Source organism: Spodoptera frugiperda, chromosome 5, assembly GCF_023101765.2.
Source record: "Spodoptera frugiperda isolate SF20-4 chromosome 5, AGI-APGP_CSIRO_Sfru_2.0, whole genome shotgun sequence".
NCBI lineage: Eukaryota > Metazoa > Arthropoda > Insecta > Lepidoptera > Noctuidae > Spodoptera > Spodoptera frugiperda.
In genome coordinates this window covers 3,550,408-3,573,838 of record NC_064216.1, presented here as the reverse complement: position 1 = coordinate 3,573,838, position 23,431 = coordinate 3,550,408, and the positions used below count along the sequence as shown (strand labels likewise).

The 23,431-nt window shown below is 35.5% G+C and overlaps 1 long non-coding RNA gene across 1 annotated transcript; it reads left to right on the top strand.

Annotated features, from left to right (window-relative positions):
* The first annotated feature begins 15,265 nt into the window (after nt 1-15,265).
* On the top strand, nt 15,266-23,102 carry LOC126910694 (uncharacterized). Its single transcript, XR_007705330.1, has 2 exons — nt 15,266-15,818; nt 21,735-23,102. It is a non-coding gene; the product is annotated as an uncharacterized LOC126910694 (long non-coding RNA).
* Nucleotides 23,103-23,431: the final 329 nt, after the last annotated feature.

Sequence of the window (23,431 nt, the reverse complement as noted above, 5' to 3'; positions counted from 1 at the left end):
TCCAAAATGTAGCTTCAAATGGAGTTAGACTGACAAAATCTCTTCCAGACTTTATCCCTTCACATTATCAAAACCTAACCCTCTTAACAAGTCACACAAACATCTAGAACATAGAAAAGTAATTAATCCCACATGATCCCCATATGAGTACAACAAAGAAAACAGAACAATTATGCTTACACAGTCGACCGGCAGCGTCCATATTCGACATGACAGGCCGTCAGCCCGTGTCCCTAGCGAAACACAAGCCGAGTGAAATTGAAACGGCCAGATTTCTGAGAATTAAAGAAACAAATTGGCTGCCCAGTTAATGGACATTACTTACAAGGTTACATTATTGATAATTACGTGTGTATATATGTGCGTGTGTAGTTTTTAATGTAATTGGTTGGTAGAGTGGTCGGTGTAATACTTAATTTTCTAGGTATGATGATGATTCATTATTAGTACCCCTTTTTGGTACTTACACAGTTTTAGGTGAATTAAAATCCTTGACTCATTATAGTATCTGAAAACAACTATGATTTAAATGTCCTAGAGCCGTGGTTGCCAAAGTTGCTGGATTATGACATATCTAAATCACTTTTAGAAACTCAGGAATTTCTTTATATTTGTTAAAAATTAGAACAAATAGTTAGTGCATCTTTCAAACAAGGCCCACTAGAAATTCGAATTCGCTTGTTACCCACCAATGGGTCGCGACCCATAGTTTGGGGAGTCCTGTCCTAGAGATACCCTTCATTTTTAGAAAAGCTCGCTAAGCGTTTGTTTTATACATGGCCATATTCATGATCCATGAGAAATTTTAACCTTGTAGCACCGGTAATTAATATTTCTACCATTTCCAGAAAAATCTATCGTCAGATATTTTTATACTCAATATAACTTGGGTAACTTACTTCTTGTCGCTACGCCATTAAAGGGAGTGGGCGGTAAGAGTTTCAAAGAACTCAATATCTATTTATTATTAGCAAGGGAAAATTCCAAAGATATTGTTGGTTGAAGGTATAGGCTTGTGAACAATTATTGTCAACATATAAAAATGTAGTGTCTAGGTAAGAATCACATGGTATGATGTCGATGTGCAGCTGAAGTTGAGGGTTCAAACGCAATGAAATGCCGCTCACACGGCTCAGCTCGGTGCAGTAGATGGAACCCAAGATGAGAGGAGCCATTCGATGCCCTAGGCCCGAGTCCTTCTTACTCACCGTTTACCTGTTTTTAGTCAGACTCTTACTGACTAAAAACCACCCCGTTCCTTCTCCTACTTTTCAACCTGGAGTCTTGGTAATCCGCTAGGCAGCCCGCAGCTCTGGAATTATGTCGATAAACACAACATTTTACAGATTTCTGCTGCCTCCTAGATGTATCACCGCTTGCGGTATAATGTAACTTAACCTAATTTCATCTAGGTAATGTCTACACGTGCGTTATCCTAAAGGTTGAGGGTGCATTCTACCTTCTGCCCTTAGCTTTATCCGCGTTCAAGTAGAACTGTAAAACAGTGCAACATGATAAAGGCATAGACCCAAGTCCTATACTACACCTACACTACCAAACTATAACTTACATTTGGCAAATTCACGTTAAAACTATCCTAATTACACCAAACTGGTACACAACAAAAGCAGCTCTAAAACAAAGCATCACAGTCACATTTCGCGTACCAAAGATGGAAAATCAAAAACTAGTTTTATTATGTTCATCAGGCATCAGTAGATAAAATGGTGTAGCTGATTTTATTTATAGGTAGCCAGTGACCGGACGTTAAAATCAATACTTTGTACAGATGAAGCCCGCCGGCGATTTAATCTCAGTTACATTGAATATACATTTTAAAATCACTCGGTACTGATGTCAGTACTTTGTATTGGGAATGACAGTATGACTGCAGTGTTTTGGTAGTAATGTGTAGTACTTATTCCGAAAAAGTGTAGACAGGTAATTTTTGCAAGTTATGACGTTTAATGTAATAAAGGGTGAGCCTACAGCCGTGTACTAGACGACACCATTTTAGATTCCGTTCAAGGAAGACTCAACTGCTTTCGACTCAAAAATCGAACCAAGACCACCTACTTCTACTTTATTGGTACTTCTACCAATAAATAAGTCGCCACTTGCCTCCACTAACACCCCGCAACTCTCTTTTGTCGTCGATCCACGTGGCGAAATGTCTGCCTACGCTTCGTCTTTTACCTACTTTATTGGTAGGTACTTCTACTAATAAAACAGTCCGCAATACATCGATTTTTGTTATCATAATTTTCATTAAAGGATACACAGTGATAAATTCATTCCTTTAACGATAAACAAACCAAAAATTCAAAGTCTCTCAACAAACTTTACTTTTAAACTGAAACAAACAAGCAAGCAAACAAAGATCGTTTAAAAATACCAACAGATTTATTGTTACATTTCAATTTCCAATACAAAAACATATCGGAACAATAGGCGTAGACACGAGCGAATCGACAGAAATGCCGGCGAAATTGACTCAAAAGATCCGAAATAAAGCTCAGTTACGAAAACAAACAAAATGGAGGGCAAACGGAAACATTCCACTGACCTTTTAAGGGTTGTTCTCAAAAAATTGGCACAGTAACCTGTCGACCAGTTTTTAGGAAAATATGAGTATTTTTATTGAAGCTACTGGACTATTTTTATACAACATCTACATCCCCACGTTTGGCAGGCGGCTTGGGGATCGCAGTTAAGTTAGACATGTTTTTATGAAATTGTGTGGTCACAGTTTTAGTTTTAGGTTTGGACGAAACCGGGTCCATTGATTGACATATAACTTAGTTATGATTCCCACTTTGTGATAGGTAACAAAAACAGAAAGCATATTTATCATAATGTACCTAGATGTCATTACTATAAAATTTCCAGTAAGTCTGCGTCCCTTTCATTCATTCAGTTTGAGTAAAACACTGCCAATAGATTTCTATACAAAAAAAAACTCGACATACAAACATTTTGTTAAATAGACATACTATTTATTCAAGCCGCGCCACTTTATTGAGAACGGCGGTTAAATTGATTACAAACATAGCTTATCTACGTGTATTTGGTGTACTCTATTCCTAGAAAACTCGGGGGAATTTTCCAGGTTGCGAAGTCGGTTGCCTAGCAACGAAAATTGAGCTTACGTAGCTACTCCCGGCAAATAGCGATAATTATATTTCTAGTTTCCTACACTAACTCAGCTGAGAGGATTTGTTTTCTCGAATTATTTCCAACTGGATTTATTAGTTTTAGTCGAATTGCTGCTTTTCGAATTTTGATTAATTGAGAATTCTCTCCCGTGAGTCGGTATGTTATTACGCAGTTGGAGTTGATTGAAAATTGGTGGAGGTTTTTGTTGAAATGAATTGTGTTTTTGATATTTCTATTTGTGTTTGGTTTAGCTTACAAAGCTATTAAATCAGCATGTAACTTCTGTTTTATACAATATTTTATTTGATAAGAACTCGGATTCGATGATCATTATGATAATTGGCAATGAGTCTCATTTCGACATTCTCGAAACATTCTATACATTAACTTGCTCATTCTTCTCCAAAGAAATCTACACCTTTTAGTCAGTAAAAGTCTGACACTCCCTCTCGCTTCGCCCAAGGCGGGAAAAGTCATTGGATGATTTCCCTCCCTTAAATAAAAAAGCATAAATAGATTTCAAGTATTTAATAATGTGTTGAGTAAATAAAAAAAATAATAATGAGTATTGTGCTTCTTATGTACGAAGTGTATATAAAAATAAAAAAGTATTTCTAATTAAGAATTAGTTACAACTAGTAAATTAATATTTGGTGTCGTTACAGATCTTAACATTGCACTTATTAATATTGGCATGTTTAAATAAAAATAAATTAAAATTAAATATAAAATGTGTGTAAATAATCTTATTTCTATGTGTAATTTATTTTTATGAAATACAAACTTTAATGAAATACAGAAGAGTCCCACTGACGTTAAGCATTACTTAGCTGCCATTTTAATCGATTAGTATTTACAGAAAAAAAAACTGCTAAGTATTCTAAAACTTTGATTAAAATGGCAATCTAGTCATAAAAAAGCGATACTACATAATCTACATATCGACAATTAAAGTATTAAAACATCTGATTTTAAAGAGCCCATCTTATTTCTATAAAGTTTGTAAAACATAAAAATTACAATATTTTACTAATAAATATAAGTAATAGCATTTTATAAGGTCGCCAACCCAACGATGTGATGGCACCGCATGACGCGAAAACGCGCGGTTGAGCGGTTCAAAGCAATGCAGTGTATCACGGCTACATATCGTGCTATACAGAACCAGTTTATAAAGGTCTCCCTTTGTATTGTCTTTCCATACATCTAATGGTCAGTTTATACTAGTTATGCATAGCTTAATATATAGTCGTGTGTACTTCTCCGTAGGTAATTCGTTGACTTGACTACACTACGTTAAGTTACTATGCAGAGCTTTGTATCTCAAATATAACAGATATTAAAAGCAGCGACCTCATATTAAAGCGGTAAAATCGTAAAACCGTGCGGTCACCGAAACCGCGCGTCGCTGCGGTATGCGGTGCCGTGATACCGCGTCGTTTGCCTTAAAGTTTATGCCATATTTGACAAAAAATCGATAACTTAATACATTATTATTGCATAATTTAATATTATAATTGACTAATAAATGACACTAAGTCAAATCTTAAGGTATTCCTTTAATGTACTATAAAAATACATAGAAAGACGTGTCCGATTGCCACTAAGCTCATGATAGGTACGAAAAATTAACATTAATCAGTTAAAAAACCGACAACAAAACAGATGTATTGCGATTCTTAGCCGCCCAATCAACGACCCAATCACCCAATATGACCATTATAACTGCTAGCCTTGTGAATAAAATTATGACAATCGAACACAGCTCTTCCTTTATTTAACTCTAAGGGTGACTCTGGCGATTTTGTAGCGATACTGTCGCGCATTCACTAAAAGTGCGACACCATCGCTACTAACGCATGTTACTTTTATGTGCATTTCGCGACTGTATCGGTTCAGACACACGACATCGCTACAAAAAGTCGCCGTGGGCGAGGGCCCCAACTATAGGTATTATTCATTATCATTCTTATAATATCTTAAATCACAGCCTCTATAAGCGAATTCAAGCATCAATCTGTTTATTTCTTCCTCCGTCATCGAGTCAGGGAATTTGTCTTTACCTACAAGCATGTTACGTAAAACCTTGTGTAGTTCATTGGCAGCCATTTTTGTTGGTTTCGGTAAGACTTGGCCCTTGTATGCACTGCTGTCTGGTTCTGGGATCATTCTGGAAATAAAGAAAAAAGAAGGTTAGGATGGATTTAGTTTTTTAAAACCTTTAGGATTTTCTCCTGTGTCGTAAGTGCGACCCTGACCCGAAGCAACAATTTGTGGATCACACAAAGAGTTTCTCTGTGCGTTAATCGAAACCGCTACACGTTACACGGCAGCCAGTTGCCCAGCCTTCGCGTCAACCGTGCAGCTAAAATGAAATATACGAAAAATCTCTTAAAACGGTTAATAGCCCACATAAATATGTTAGGTACTTATAAAAAGTTTCATTGTCAGATGTTACAAAATAACATTTATTTTTTGTGTCAAGTACCTTTTCTAATTAAAATTCTTTCAAACATTAAAATAAGGAAAAACACCGTATAATCAAAATACCTACAGTACAAGGAAACTTTACGTAAGCATTTTTTTTATATAACGCTCAATTTTACCTATAAAAAGGATCACGTTGCTTTCGGGAATTTTATGGAAAAATACCTACATTGTTTAAAATATATTTTCAAAGTCAATAAAATATGAAACTTAATTAGTACTCGTATTCCCGAAAATCTATTCCGCTGCTTTTCTCAAAATTCTCTTAAATACGAGCGTACGGGTAACGGTAACTCCTTGCCATTAAGTGCCATTTATGGTTTGGTGTGATCTAATATGTCGTTAAATGTCACCTATGTTAGCTTAAGAGTTCCTTAAAAACTCAAACTCAAATTATTTATTGCACCTAACCTAATGTGTACATTTAGATGATACATAATTAGGAGCATTTCAGCAGTCTCAACATAAAATGTAGGTTAAAAAAGGCTAGTAAAAACGGGCATTAGTGTATTAACACCCTATACATATTCTATCGGTTAACTTGTAGGTAGCTGTACGGTTCTATATAAGCTCCTTTGTTGGATTAAGTGATCTAGTATAGACGTAAGCCTCTGTACATCAATTACTGTAAATTCATTCATCACAATATACTAAGTATTAGCAGGTAACTAGCGTTTATTATACTAGATATTTTGATAAAAGATAAGCGGTTTAACACACTTTTTCATGATATATGCCGCTTACAATCGCCGCCGCCCTTGGACATCCGAAACATCAGAGGTGTTACAAGTGCATTGCTGGCTCTTTGCTGGGTTAGAAATTTAAGGGAAGATTGTAGAGGGGATTTATAAAGGGCCTCCAATAACCTCGCTCACGCAACGAAACACAACGCAACGCTACCGGCCGTTGTTTCACGGCGGTTGAGGTTGTGAGGCCGTGGTATACACATAAAATCGATTAAAAATGTCTCAAATTCCTTCGGTCCTACGTTACCTTCCTTCGATCACCTTTATTTACTTCCTAACACCAAAGTGAACGTCTATTTTAGTAAAACAAAGAAAGGCAACCTTTAATGGAAACTTTCAATATCACTGCAAATTCAAAAAACATTGGTCTCCAACTCTTCAACCGACTACTTTATACCACTCGATAAAAAACTTCCAGCCCACGGCTCTTAGTTTAATACAATTACTGTTGATTCCACTCTTGCACGGGCGAAGGAAAATCTTCGTAAACAATAAAATTACTCTGACTACAAAGAAATACAAACACTGGAAACAACAGATTTCATAGCGAACTAATTAAGGGATGCAGATTAAATAGAAGGTATACATTACATGTTGGCTGTTTCTGAATGGTTTTTGTTATGTTAGCAAGGGAAAATCGATATTACCATTGCATTAGTACAATTTCATTCGTGCAATTAAAAAGAAAAGGTGATTTGAATTTCTATTCTTTAGTTAGTTTGTATTTAAACCTTGTGTCTCCAATGATACTGGACGAATTTTCATTTGTTTTTATGTTATAAACCGGTATATGCAGACAGATCAACTGATAACTGTAAGCAATCGCCGCCGCCCATGGTCACCCGAAACACCAGAGGCGTTACAAGTGCGTTGCTGGCCTTTTGGGGATTAGGAATTTAAGGGTTGGGGAATCGAGGATTGGGAAGATTGGAAAGGGGATAATTGGGCTTTTCATGTAGTAGTTTTGGCATATCGATATAGGAAAATCAGTAGCTATTGTAAACTAATATTGCATTAAATGAACTGACTTTACGCATTACTATTTTATTCCAGTTTGCAGTAAACTAAACAAGAAGCAACCAAAAATGCTCTTAAATATACCGAAAGTAAATAAAAGCGAGAGCTTCACTATTTACAATGAAAACACGTCGCTGAGGTACCAGGGACACATAAGTACTATGCAGGTAACCGCCTGTCGCTTGCAGTGACTACGTTTTCCTCGGTCTCTCGCCACGCGGTCGAATCTAACGTACGGGATACTTTGTGTGGGCTTTAGCAACAGAATTTCATCGAAAATAAACTCTGTATTTTGTAAGAGCTCTGCTTTGCTGGGGGAAATTGATGACAAAGGTTGGTTTACGAAGCAGATTGTTTCCTATTTCGCAATTTTTTACACCTATTTTTCCATTGGTTCGGTCGGTTCTAGTTTTCTCGGAGATGGAATTTTACCACCAAAAAGAAATCCGTGATAGTAGCTTTTTCAATCGACTTCAATAAAAGGAGGTTGTCAGTTTCACCTGTATGTGTGTATGTATGCGATTGTCACGCGTTTAGCTGAACCGATTTTGATGCGGTTTTCAGCATAGTATTTATCAGACTTAGTATATTACTCGACTTAAGTTTTATTATACAAATTAATTCTGTAGTTTCTTGCACTTAACGAGCTTGAGGTTACAGTTTAATTTTTTTATAATTTGGTCGAGGTAGGTATCAGATTAATATTTTTACTTTATAAAATCTCGCTAATAGCTATAGAGCAGAGTCTAAAATTATACTTTATTCGTTTATAATAAAGCTCATGCTATAATCAATATTAAAACTAAAGAGAAATAGGTTAACAATACTACTTAAAACTAAATGAAAGTAGACATACATAGACGTATAAGTCTGGTACTCGTAGATACATCTAAAACTCTTCAGGGAATGAAATAACGTCAGCTTAATGTAACGTATACGGGCAGAATCCGAAGCTACATTTTGCTCACAATTCGCACGACATTGGAGGTGACAAGCTTAATTCTACTTCAGAGCTACACCTTAAGGGTGCTTTTCCACCAGCGATGTGCTGCGTTTGGCTTCCACTAATTATATTCATTGGTACACACACACAGCTCAGCACTGGTGGAAACGGACACAGCTAAGCTATTTTTTATATGAAAATGCGTGCTATTAATGGCTTCCCTACTATCGATATATCGCAAATTCGAGCTGCGCATCTTCCTCACACAGCTACTTTGCGGCGGCGCATATTCATAGCATATCTTACTCGCACAGCTACATAGTTTAGTATCGGTGGATAGTTTCACAGCAACAGTCGCATAGTGTCACAGCTTAGCTATTACATCTTCGTAGCATAGCTACATGGCACATCTCTGATGGAAAATCACCCTAACGCTACTTCAGACTTACGGCTCCCTAACTGACGGTAGCAATCCGAATATTGGAATGTAATTTAGTACTACTTATTCTGTCTCTCAAGGGTATTATAGAACTGCGGATTGCCTAGCGGGTTACCGGGGCTCCGGCTCGAAAAACAGGAGTAGGAACGGGGTGGTTTTTAGTCGGTAAGAGTCTGACACTTTCTCTCGCCGTGCCCAAGGCAAGAGAAGTCCCTGGATGGTTCTCCACCTCGAAAAAAAGAGTATTATAGAAATACTCTCTCGTTGGTCGAGCGAGTGGTCGCAAGTGCAACTGCCGGGCAAGGACTCTCGAGTTCGAATACCGAGTCAGTCAAAGTATTGCTGGGCTTTTCAAACTTACGGATTAGCATACCTTCTTAGGCTTAACATACATAAAACAGACACTTAATAAAATCATCGAAAACATTCGTTGTTTTTCTACAAACATACATGACTAACTGCACCATATACGCGTATGACTAAGTCCCAACTTCAAAATAATTCGCACAAAGTCGGAAACAACTGCTTCAATTTGTGTACGTTTACTCGAAACAAGAGTCACAATCGTACAATCGTACATTGGCAACATATCAAAATTTTGCTAGACAAAAGGATACTGCCGTACAAAGTAAAGTTACTTATTTAACGTGAACGTAAAAACTAGAGGGGAGCACGATTGACCAAACCATGGAAACTAGACGAGTGTACCGAATAAGCCCTATTATTTACACAGCCTCAAACTTGGAACGAACAAACGTATGTCCGTTTAAAAAGAATTTTTGCAAAAGCGAATTTGTTACACAATCGAGTTTTTGTAGTATTTGTGTTTTCTCCAGCTTACTTGTGCTCGGATGAACGTTATTCTTTTACTTGTTGTTTACGTTTTCATGACTTTTTCAATGGAAACAGTAAATGGTGCTTCTGTCTTGGAAACTATCCGTTTGTGATTTGTTTTTTCTATCTTTTAGTGATTGTAAAACTGGCTGCCAATATGACTACCAAATATGAGAAATGGATTTCAGCGTCAGGTGAACGATTATTGAAAGGTCCAACTTATAAAAATCCTAATAAACCAAGATCTTTCAGTCAGATTGGAGACCTAACTTTATCGCCGTGGGACTACTTTAGGGTTAACGCTTTTAAACAAAACAGTTAATTGTTTAATCGGTCCATAAATACTTATAGAGACGATTTTTTCATAACAGCGCCTAAACTATTTTCATAGCAGTTTTTTCATATGAAGGTAAAAAAAATTGAAGTTAGAAAGTATGCCATATTTTTATACATTTTTATCTTATTTTTGTGAAATGTCACGTTGTTACAGGACGTGGGGCAATTTTGATCCATCTCCTTTGTATACCACTGTCAACATATATTAAGAACACAAAAAAATACAAGAATAAATAATCATTTTAAAGTTATCATTTTACTTTAGTTTTTAACATAGCTCTGGCCTGCCATTCACTACGCCATTACTCGTATTTTACGCTCGCCCGCGGTTCAGCTCAAAGCAATTAATATCTACAAAAATCATAATTATCGATGTCAATGAGACTACATCATCGGTCGAGTGGTTGCAAGTGCACTCAGTGAACGAGGCAGTAATTAATACAAACGAATAATTTACGCCATTACGCCATTACGCCGTTACGCCATATCCAACCTTTTATTGACAAGTTTAATTTAAATTAGCTGTCCCACCGAACTCAGTTTCGCCGCCATGTGACATGTGTCACAATGTATGGAAGATGATTTCTTTTTTTTGGGTTTAATTTTATTTTCAGGTGTAGTTATTATAGTTGTTATGATGTTTTAAAAAAATGGTTTATTGGCTGTCAATGGTAAATAAATGGTTAAGGCATGGGCCCCGTGCGGTTTGAAACTAAACGGATGCTTCGAAATTATTAATTCAACTCTTGGATATTACATGTTGGGTAATCAACTGAATACCTATATTCTTATTTCTTGTTTGATATAAATTACGAGGCATCAATTTAAGCGCCTGCAAACTACTCAAAGCAATCTTTTGCTATTAAACAGTTGTACGAATTTTATTCCTAAGTGAAACATCACATAAAGCCTTTATCTTTATCTTTATTAAGAGCGCATGAAATACTAGTTTACTGTTGGACTGTGGGTTACTTTAACATAAGAGTGTACGCCACAAGCTCCATCCACGCAGGTCAGACATTCCAAATAAAAAAAAAAACAGTCTGTAAAAGGACTAAAAATCAACAATACAAGTTCGGTTCAGAAGAATAGAAAGTAATTTAATTAAAACAACTTTAAACAGTCCAGACCTATTATTATTTGTTTGTCTCAAATATTCCCGTTTTAGGTTTAGTACTTAAATTTTTTTTATAGACCACTGATGCTTATGTTTCATCAATCGTGTAGTCCCATCTTACTACACCCAGAGGAAGACTAACAGTGGTATATAAATGTATTTATGTCTTGCTTTATCATCACCACACGGCAATATTACAATCATACAATCAGGCCGCTTACTCTTGATTCCAATTCCGATCGTTCGACATTGATATTGTGAAATTTCGTACTCTTGAGTTGCAATACTAGCGTCCATTGCATCCATATTGCGTGGATATTAAATGAACTAAATGGTATTGAGTTTGGCGTTAAATTCCATACTCTGAATGCTATTTTAACAGCTACGATTGGGGCTGAATAGTTTTAGCATTGAACATTTATTGAAATTGCATTTACATTGAGATTAACTATTATGTCATCGCTTACTCACGTAACTGTTTGATGAGGAACTCGACTAGTTGCAAGCCATGCTAGAAATGCTGTAGCAGCGCGACAATCGCTATCCGGCTTAAAGCAGGAACGGGGTGGTTTTCAGTCAGTAAGAGTCTGACCAATCCCCGCCTCACTCAAGGTGGGAGAAGTCATTGGATGACTTTTCCAACTGAAAAAAAAAACGGCGAGCATTCATACTGCTCATGAATATGAGCTAGCATGGCTTGAAACTAGTCGAGTTCCTCGTCAAACAGTTACGTGAGTAAGCCGATAACATAATAATTAATTTAGTATGTCTCACGAAAGTTATAATAAGACATTGAGATTGGTTTCAAGAGTAAGCGCTCAGTTTGTGAATTTGTTTGCAATTCGATAAACAGTTGTTATCTCATGGGCAATCGCAGGCGGGCGCATTAAGTTGTCATGATAAGTGATGTGACACCTTAGCGGGTGTAAATGATGAGGATTAAGGGTATTAAGATGAGATATAAATATCTTAGAGTTACATAACCAGTGACCATGATTATTAACTTGGAATGCTCGAGAAAAAGTATAAGTTTTATACAATTTAATAAGAATTCATTGTGGCTGATTTGTGAATAGGTTCATCAACTTCAACAAAAAGGGAGTTCTCAGTTTGACCTGTATGTATTTATGTGTGTGTATGTTTGTGCGCAATTATCTCGCGTTTAGCTAAGCTGATTTGAATGCAGTTTTCATCATAGTATTTTTTAGATTTAGGATAAGGTATTAGATATAAAACCCGACTTGAAATTGAGGTTCGCACTTTAGCCTGACACAGTGCGTGATACTGACGAACATAATATATTCTCTTTCAAACATTTTCATTCTCAAAGTAGATACTCTAAAGTATAATTAGAGAATACGCACACAAAAAACTAAACACACAACAGATAAAAGTTGTACATACGCCAAACCCTTTTATCTGTTTGTTCATCAAAAAAACAAACAAAAGCAGTTATTAACAACGACGACGAGTATGTAACAGTGACATAAAAATCTCCGTCTGTCTCTGGCAAAGGAAATTCTCTGTTAATATAAAGCAAAATTCCTAGTAATTTTCATCCAGCGAGGCACCGAGCAAACATTAGCGATCAAATATAAACACACCCTTGCAGTTCCATACTTTTGCATCAAAAGATAATTTTTCGCTCATGACTGAACGCACACTGTCTACATACGAGAAATGTTCAAAATTCATTTTCCAACTTCCATTTCAAAACTCAACTATAAAACTAACGTAACAAGGTTCCATTTCACGAAACGCTTAATTCCAACGCAAAATATGAGCACTGAAAATGCGGATATGTCATTGGTAATAAGTGGACTTGTAACAGAAATTCCAATAATTCACAAAGGGAACGCACAAATGAAATGTCCTTTAAAAACAGAGCTTTGAAATTGGAACGAACAATTTAGCAAACAAAATAACGTCAGACGAAACCTGCTAACTAGAACATATGGTACTGAATGACTCACTTGTCCTTGCCGGGTGTTCCAAAGAAAAAAAAAGGCACCTTGTCTGTGGCGCCCCTCGGCTGCCGGTATCTTACGCAAACCTTACTATTACACCTTTAAAATAATAAGAAAAAACACACACGCCACACGGAGCTTCCAATCGCACCCGAACTGTCGACAAAATGCCGGGGAAAGACCGTCAGAGTCATTCAAGACCACTTTTTTTACAACAAGCCCTCAATTTATCCGCCCATCATAAAAAAACCACCTTAACGTATCAATGTTAAAGTTGATTTTCGTTTGGGGTTCGTTATTTAGGGGTGCATCTGGTAGCCGGCTGGCCCCATTTGTATGATTTACCCCGGCATGTGGCGAGCTCGCCGGATCTGCCATAAACGAGAATGAAGCGTACTCGAGCTTCAAAAATGAATGATATCGCATCGAATCACAAAACAGATTCGTATTTTTTTCGAGTGCCTACATTTCCTGAATTACGGGTCTAGTGGAGTTGCTCTAATGTGGTTGCTGTTCGTTAATGGAAATGGCAATAATTGAAACATGATTTTGTATTTTTAGTTTCTATTGAATGGTAGGTAAGGTAAAAGTCGAAACATTGCATAGGCCACACACAAAACATCGACTAAAAAGAAAAAACACACAAATATTCAATCCAGCCAATAGCTCTATTCAAATTTCAAAATGGAACGTGTTTTAAAAAATACCGTTTATCAAACCATATAAAAGAACATTTTAAAAATGGAACACGCCAATGGTCACGAACGTTGGATAAAAATATCAACAAGAACACGTGGCTGGAATACGCGTGAAAGGATTCTGACAATCGTCGCCATTTTGTTGGATTTACATAACAAACCCATAGAACTGTAGCGTAGGGTGTATTTTTGATACCCTTCGTACAAAAGGGTTGTAAAATGTTGTGCTATAGAATAGACTATTATAAATAGTCCGAAATTAGGGTTAGGGTAATAATGAGTCTATTCTATAGTTATACAATCAACTAGTTTAATTTCATCGTGGGTCATTGTGGGTGCCGACATGATGATTAGATTATTGATGTTTTTAGGATCTAAAGAATTGTGTGACCAGTTTCTACAGGCGCAATCAATAGGGTAAATGACTAATTTTTATTTTAATGTCCGTCTTGTAGGTTATTTTAAAACATTAGACACGTTTTTTTTTTTTCTTACGGAAACAAATACTTTCGAAGATGTATTGATTTGAAATATCGCGTGACGTCACTTCTAGGTACATTTTATACGTAGAAATGGCGTATTTGCTCTCCTAAACTATGTTTCGTTTTATCTAAATATTGTTATATTATTGCATCAAGACCGGTTCTAAATAAATTATTTTTCTTTTCAATTTTTCTTTTCTTTTATATCGTAATCCAAAATCTTTTTTTTAATAAATTTCGGCAGTTATTCATTTCGCCCGTATGTCTTATTTAATGCAAGTATCCAAACAAGTCGGGTAAAGACTAGGAGAAAGGATGATTATGACATATGATCCTGTCGGTTAACTAATAATGGTGTATTGTGTGCAGTTTGATTGCATCTCAAGTGGTTGCCCGTATGTGGGCTCGCGGACATGTTCCCTGCGAGTTCCCGACCATTTTATACTGGTACAATACTAGAGTATTATCTCAAGATTATCATTATCAGAATAATCAATGGGTGTGTTAAGAAAAAATTTTTTTCATCTCATTGTGACTTTGTTACGTATATCTTTATAATAACTATGTTATTAGGGGTTATTCCACTAAAAATAATCGAATAACCCCTATTAGGGGTTATTTGGGGTTATTATTATGGTTGCAGTGGTTGGGTGACCGGTAGCCGTATGACATATCGCGGGTTCATTTTCCGGGCCGACCAAAAAGTGATAATGGTAATCCTGCGTAGTGGGCTAGTCTAGTTAGACAGTCTGACTACTCGCGATATTTATATTATTATATGGAATAGTATTCTGTGTATCCTTCTATTACATAAGACTCATAAAATAACCGGCGGAAAAAGATTTATAGTCGTGACGTTATGTTTTTGTTATATCTGACTTATTTATGTAGTCATAAGATAATAGTAATAATAAAACAGTCATAGAAAATCATTATCATCATCGTACATCATCATAATTTATTTACCACGTACAACAATACACCTTGACTGACAATACCAAGTTTTATTTAGAAAATGATAATAAATTATATTTATTCAACTCGAGAACATTATTTGTTTAGTTAGCGAATACAATCATCATGCACATTTAAATTATTTAACACACAGTAAAACAATAAAATTTAATAAACGTCTTATCAACGACAGTTAATATTTACAACTACAATCAACACATACGATTTTAAACCTTACACCTAAGACAAAGACTCCAAAATAGTATTAAAGAACATAAAATCCCACAATACACTAGCTTCCTAAAATACGTGAGGAAATAAATTGTACAAATTAAACAGTTGTGTAAGCGATATAATGCGGTATGGCCTTGTTTTAAGGACGATAATGGCGTGTGTTGTTTTGATAAGGTGTGTTAACTTTACTGGTGTGGTGTGCGTGTATATGACAATGGGCGCTCGATGTGAGACACAGGTTTACAAACTAAGACTAAAGACAGTCGTATGCGCATCGTCGTGGAAAGAAAATCGTGTGTAAAGAAATTGTGTAGTGTGGAAAACTTATGATTGTAATATGAGAACAGTTTTTAAGGAAAATGTGTTTAAAGGAAAACCTTTAGTGCTAGTGTTTTGGATTACATAAATGTAAGGTTTTATTGGTTGGTAGTTATATTATTTTAAACTTTAATGTGTGTGTGCTATGGTCGATTTTCGCTGTTACGGTGTTTGTTTTTCCTTATGCTTATGTGGCGGCGTGTATTGAATTTTTAAAACTAAATTAATACTGCTTGAATTGAAGTATAGAAACTAGGTTTCTTTAAATAATCATACATATTGTTTTAGTGCTTAAAAATCGAACTAGGTATAATTGAAATATAGACTCGTAATATAGTTTTATTTTAATTAAAAATAAGTATATGGCCGACTAATATTTAAACAAAAAAACATTTGAAAAAAATGGAACCGCATTCAAGAGTTAAAGTGCGGACCTCCATTATAATAAGTCGGTTAATACATATAAAACCTTCTCCTAAGTCTGAAAAATACTATGCTGAAAACCACATAAAAATCGGTTTAGCTAAACGTGAGATAATCGCGCAAAAATATACATACAGGTCAAACAGAGATCCTTTTTTTGAAGTCGGTTAAATATAATACTGACTTCGATCTTAATGATGTTCTACAACGTAAACGACCGAAATTTTCTTTCGATTTTCCAGTAACACTTACAGCCAATTGAATAAACTATTAACATAACATTTAGCTGTCGAACTATACACGTAAGAAAACAACGATATTATATATTAGTTATATTATAACTCTATACTATACATTACTATAACTCAATATGGTTACATACAGTCATATTATATGGAGAACACGTAATGATACCTACTATTAACAGCAATGACTTACTTGACTCAGGACGCCTTTCCATCACAGATGTGCTATGTAGCTATGCCACTAAGATGTTATAGCTAAGTTGTGAAACTATGTGACCGTTTCTGTAGCTGTGCGAGGAAGATGCGCAGCTCGAGTAGGCGATGTATCGATAGTAGGAAAGCCATTCATAACCTGCATCCATAGTACGTATCTTTCCATATAAAAACATATCTTAGTTTAGTATGCTATTATATGTAAGCTATGTGTACCAATGAATATGATTGGTGGAAGCCTAACGCATCCACAGCAACGTAGCATAGCACAAGTTCACGGACACCCTAAACCGAAACAATAATTTTTGTGGATCACACAAAGTATTGTTTCGTGCGGGAATTGAACCCGTTACACGTTACACGGCAGCCGGTTGCCCTGCCACCGCGACAACCGTGCAACCAGATATGTATAGATTGAAAATATATGTATAATTATACGTGTATATGTATTTCTATACAAAAATAAACCGAAAATCGAAATAAACATAAGTAATTGAATGTGATTCGCGCGAGATTCCCCGGTATTTGAGACAATTCGAGGTTAATGATCCACTAATGAGGTCAATGATATTGTTTTTATTGTTTACGTTTACGCACCTCTTATCTGATGTCTTTTATATCGGTTTATGACCGAAATTAATAAACGATCTCAATTAAAAATCTGAATCAGTTTAAAATTTTTCAAAATAACTCGATAGATACTAATATCAAAAATATAAAGAAATTGGCTTTTTAAGTGGGCGAATCATCCAATGACTTCGGGGCGAGAGTGAGTGTCATGGTCAAATACTCAAACGTCACTCAATTTTAAGACGCTCTCAAATATAGTTCTGTCTCTACAAATTCTTTATAAAATGAAAGAGATAGCCCGATATAGTACCACTTAAAATTGAATAGCGTTTCAGTATTCGGGCGTCAGACTCATACTAACTAAAAACCACCCCGTTCCTACTCCTGCTTTTCGAGCCGGAGCCCCGGTAAACCCGTTAGGTAGTCCGAAAGAAATTGGCTTAAGATCGATCAGTAATTTCGGTCGTCAGGAAGCCTATAACTGAAGACAGACTGGCCACTGTGATTGAAATCGATCAAAGAGACTTTATTAATTTTTTATTTTATTATTCAAAAGTACTAGAATTCTGAGTTATGTCATTAATAGTACTATGTTTGCATTTTATCTTAAATAAATCTATTTTGATACTACATTGCCTGTGTGTCATCTTACGAGAAGAGACAATAGTAAGTAAGATAAATATTGTTAATCCTAGTGAAATTACGTCAGTACACAAAAATATAATAATATAAACGTACGTGCGTATGTAGTGTATTATATATGTAAACGTAACTAGAGCGTAACAACATTATTATAATAGGCATGATGACGTGGTACAAACATTTAAAATCTAATTAGTCCGTCAGTTAGGTAATTAAAAAATATTAGACATTTGTATGTTTTTTTATTTAGTCATATCATATAAGAAAGACAACAATACTTGGATAAAACGAATCAAAGTTTAGGAGTGGGAGCTAATACGTCATGTCAACATATAGAACGTACCTAGAAGTGACGTTACGAGATATTTAAAATCGATATGTCTTCGAAAGTATATGTTGCCGTAGGAAAATAAAAAATACGTGTATAATATTTTAAAATAATTTACAAAGACGGACATTCGAATAAAAAATACTCATCTATCTATTGTCCGTATGTATGTATGTATCAATGAAAAGACAACTGTGACCAATTTATTTCCTTGGGCAAACTGATAAGGAATTGTATTTTCTGCTAGAGTCTGTGATTTCCGAAGGATATAACCTGACTGTCTTCAAGGCCTGAGTAAATAAATTGTACAGGGCTTAGATGTGCTCCATCGTAGCTCGTTTTACTGCTTATCACCAGGCGAGATGGCGAGATATTGGACAGACATCAACTCATTACATGTGAAAAATAATCGTAACTTTTACCGCTACGGTACGCAATTAAACAAAAAGTAATAAACTTGAAAATAAATGAGGATTCTAAGATAAAATTTACCAGAAGGATAACCATTCATGTGCGTGTTACTTACTACATAAAAAACAAACTTAACAGTACAAAAAGTACCTCCAAAAACTCGATTCACAAACTAACCAACAATTTTCACGACCGTTTAAAACACGTGGTAGAGGAAACTATCAATTAGCAGAAAAGGGATGCAGAATATCGGGGACATTGCAGAGTGAGAAAGAGCTAGTATTTTCAACGTGAGAAAAAGAGATAACTATATGTCCACCCTACGCCCCGCCCACACTTTTCATCAAATCCATACTTTGCATTATAATTACTATCTCATTTTACAACCATTTTCGATGGCGATTATTTTTAATGGTGCCTACATTATTCCAAAATGGAGTAGACAGAAGTACGTTTACATCACACACACACACACACACATACTACCTACACTAGATACATAGTTGTATCGTAATAGGTGGTCAACTATTAAAACTTTTCAATACAAATCATCCTCTCGCTATCGTACCTACTAATGAAACCTGCTTAATCTAAACATCAAAGATGTATGTCTATTGATATCTATTTGTACGTCTTTCAACCCTTTCATGGTATAAACTGTTTCTACTGTGTAATGTTACATGCTTTTAGTAAAATACTGACACAATCTCAGTGCTAATAAACCCTCAGGGGTTTAGAAAAAGTACCACAAGAAACCACCAGTATAAAGACGCCAGCATCTCTACTTACCCTTAATTCATAAACATTTGTACCGACTTTCGACTCTATCCACCAGTAATAAAGTCTCAAATAAACTGAATCTGTACACGAAGGTTTAAAAAAAGAACTAGTCAGGTAAATGGGAAGACTAATGCGCTAAACGGACCCCCGTTGCTATGGCAACCATCGGTGGAGAGCTGAGGATAATCCCTGCTCCCTTTTCTTGGATACTGCGACGTTCCCAGAATGAGTGGAAACTCTTTGCTAATTAAAACTCATTTGTGACAAAATACTTTGGTAGTCTTGGACGTGGACAGTTTAAAAAAAGGAAAAAGGTATTTATTTACAGGGAAAAGTTTAACTTATTAATGCAGTTAGTTATTGAAAAAGAAAGAATCTAATTCTAATGTTAACGTAAGAGTGAAATACTAAAGGCCTGTTTTACACACTTCAATTAAGATGATTTTAGCTTAAGTCGCCCACATTTTATGACGTTCCCTATGAAAAGTAATTAATATGTAAATATGATATTTTTTATTCTGTAGTTATTGTTACATTAGTTTTAAAGTTATCTTGTAGAACATTGCTATTTAACAAGGCAGTCATTACCATCAGCGAACCATGACATTCCCCTGCTTGACTTTCAAGTGTTCTGTGCAGCAGTTACTAGCAACTGCTTAATGGCAAATGGGCAAACCGGTTGAAGAACACAGTTTAGAAGATTTAGGATTATCAGCATTTATGATAGTGTAATCTTACTCTGGGTCTGTGTCAAATAATCATCTATCTATCTAATGTCGGTTCTTATAGACAGTATTAAGAATAAGATTGAAAATTTTGTCGCTAAAAGTAAAAATGGTGAGAAAATGTATTTATTCTACATCTACCCTATCGCCTCCACACGGCTTACGGCTTACTAAGTCAGTATTTTTTTTAAATAATCTGGATATGACCTTTCCTTTGTCGCTACTCCTCCCATTAGCGGCCATAATAAAACTCGTCTACTAGTACATAGGCAGTACACAGTACATAATGTACTGTCGAACGCAGACGCGAAGTATGTATGTCATCATCCAAAATCAATAACCGCGGTGGCTCATTAAAATAGCATTATATGAACGAAACGTTATTAATTGATGAATTATTATTTTCTCTCATTACTGATGGCTGCAGCGTGCTGTTGAAATATGTTTTAAAGGTTGATTTTACCGTGTAGTGTAGTGACGCTCTCTGATAAACATGGACCTTTTAAGCGATTTTCAACATGGGAAATGTGGTTTGGAATACCCCTTTTATGTAGAGGAGACCCATAGTCAAACGGTGGACTGATGATGAAGATCTTTGATGACTGCTTCAATTGTCTTATACCCTGGTATGACTGGTACTATTAGGCGAATTTATCAAAATATACATATAAAAAAACAGTTAGCTACACTGCAATCCAAATATGCTTATCATACTTAAATCCAAATTATACTTAAATCTGCCTAGCGGGTTACCGAAGCTCCGGCTCGAAAAGCAAAAGAAAGAACAGGGTGGTTTTAGTCAGTAAGACTAAGAGTCTGACTCTCACCTTGCCCATTATATCGCTCAAGTACTTGCCGTCAGGCGGGATAGCGGCCAAACGTCGACCCATTAAACTTAAAAAAACCGGCCAAGTGCGAGTCGGACTCGCTCATGAAGGGTTCCGTAACAGCAAGTAGATGACATAATATAAAAGTTGTAAAATAACTTGGTTTTACATAGTGTTTGTATGAACGACAAAGTTATATTTGCGGTTTTTGAAAATGTTTTATTTCTTAAAAACTAATAATGATATCTCGTTCAAACCAATTTTCGTTGTTAGTTTCTATTGAAATCTACAGCATATATTTTTTTCAGTTTTCTCACTCTCTTATTTTAAAAGTTAGAGGGGGGGACACACATTTTTCCACTTTGAAAGCGTCTAACTTTCAAACGATTGATTTTGACGAAAAGTGGTTTTAGGAACCTTAATGTCTTTTTTAAAGACCTATCCATAGACACCCATCACGGATATGTAAGCTGAAAAAAAATTTTTTTTGAATCAGTTCCATGTATGGAGTGCCCCCCTTTAATTTTTAAATTTATTAATTTTTATTCAAAATTCTAATAGCGGTTATTGAAATACACCATCTTACAAAGTTTCAACTATGTAGGCCCAACAGTTTCGGAAATAAATGGCTGTGACATACGGACGGACGGACGGACGGACAGACGGACAGACGGACAGACAGACAGACATGACGAATCTATAAGGGTTCCGTTTTTTTGCCATTTGGCTACGGAACCCTAAAAAGTCATTGAATGACTTCCCCCTTAAAAAAGCCTACCTAGATATATTTTAAAGCAAAATCAAAAATGTAATATTCTAATTTCATATTACCTTATTTCCAGGCGTCTCCCCAACCGCACAAATGTGGACCTACTCCAGCGTGGACATACCAGGGCAGCATGTCAGCAGAACAGATCGAATCAAGATCTACCTCTCAGAGTGTGTAGTATGCTTCTGTATAGTGTTCTTCATACTATGTGTTGGACTGCTCCTATACTTGTTCTTCCATTTGTACACTACTGTAACTAATGCTGGCAAACTTGCTGGCACTCTAGCTGAGAGTTAGTGTCAGTATTGAAATGAAGACTGAACTTGCGTCAGTATGTGATAATTTAGTTTGTAAGTTGTTTGATGTCATGTCGGATTAGTTGATATTATGTCCAAGGGCAAATGGTGTATTAACGCTACTCGAATGGAAATGTTAGAGTATAGGCTTGACATAAGCTTTCGATGTAATTTGTCAACTGTCAGTGTAGATTTTGTGCATTCATTTTATCTCAATCGAATAGGCTAGCGTTTTTGCCATTTGTTTCCTAGCACTGTAAAAAAACAACCTTTAGTTATAGGGCGCTTTCCATCAGAGATATGCTATGTAACTATGCTACGGAGATGTAATAGTTAATGTGTGAAACTATTTGACCAAACGAATGAATATGATTGGTGGAAGCCAAACGCATGCACACCCTTAATCTGAATTTTTATTCATTATTATATTCATTATTACTATAAAATAGAAATTTTGTTAGTTCAAAAATATTTGATGATGCCCATTTTTACAAGGCCGGCGACTCATTTGTGACTGCTCTGGTGTAGCAGTTGTCAATAGGTAGCACTGATCGTTTACCATCAGGTGATCCATCTGCTAATTATTGCATAAAAAGTTATATAACTACAATAGGTTTATTGTTTGTTTATGAATAAATTATAAGTTTAATGATCATGTAAATAAATTAATTTTATTGAAGTGATATATTGCTATGTTTATGATGTGTACCTATGTTTGTTATTTCCTATAATTTCTTTAGATATGAAATATTCTATCTTTTTCCTTGTTATAACAAAATATTCTTATTATTCTTAACTATAATTTTCACTTTTATATGCAAGAGTTATTTATACAATCACTGATCAATTTTGATTTATATTTCAAAGACGAGCGATTAGGGTAACTAATAAGTTACCCTAATCCAAACGAAATAGAAATCAAAATCAATTGCCAAACTTATAAATAGGGAATATCAAACTATCTGTATAGATATGTACTTACAAATGATCTATGTATAGAACTTAAATTGATATAATGAGTGATCTCGATGATGTTATTATTATACAATGACTGAAGTATTTCATTTTATTATATTTTTAATATAATGTTACCAAGCCATGTAAACTGGATATTGATATAATATATTTCATAAGTCGAATTTGAATTTTGACGCTTTATTGACGCCACAAACCTTACTCCTATCTTTACAAATCTGCCACACTTTAACAGACAGAGACATTTAATGATTACTTAAACTATTCCTTAGTAACGATTTTGTATCGAAACCAATTGCTAAGGACTGGATTAAGTAACCATTAAATGATTCGGAGTATGTCTTATACTCCTATTCTTACTATTATTGTTCTAGGTGTAAAAGTCATCAAACAGTGTACATGACAGTCTCCTGTACGACTGTGGCCCTCACAAACTCATCATCTACATCTCTACTCATCATTCACAACTTTCCATGTGTCTTGCTAAGACACAAATGTG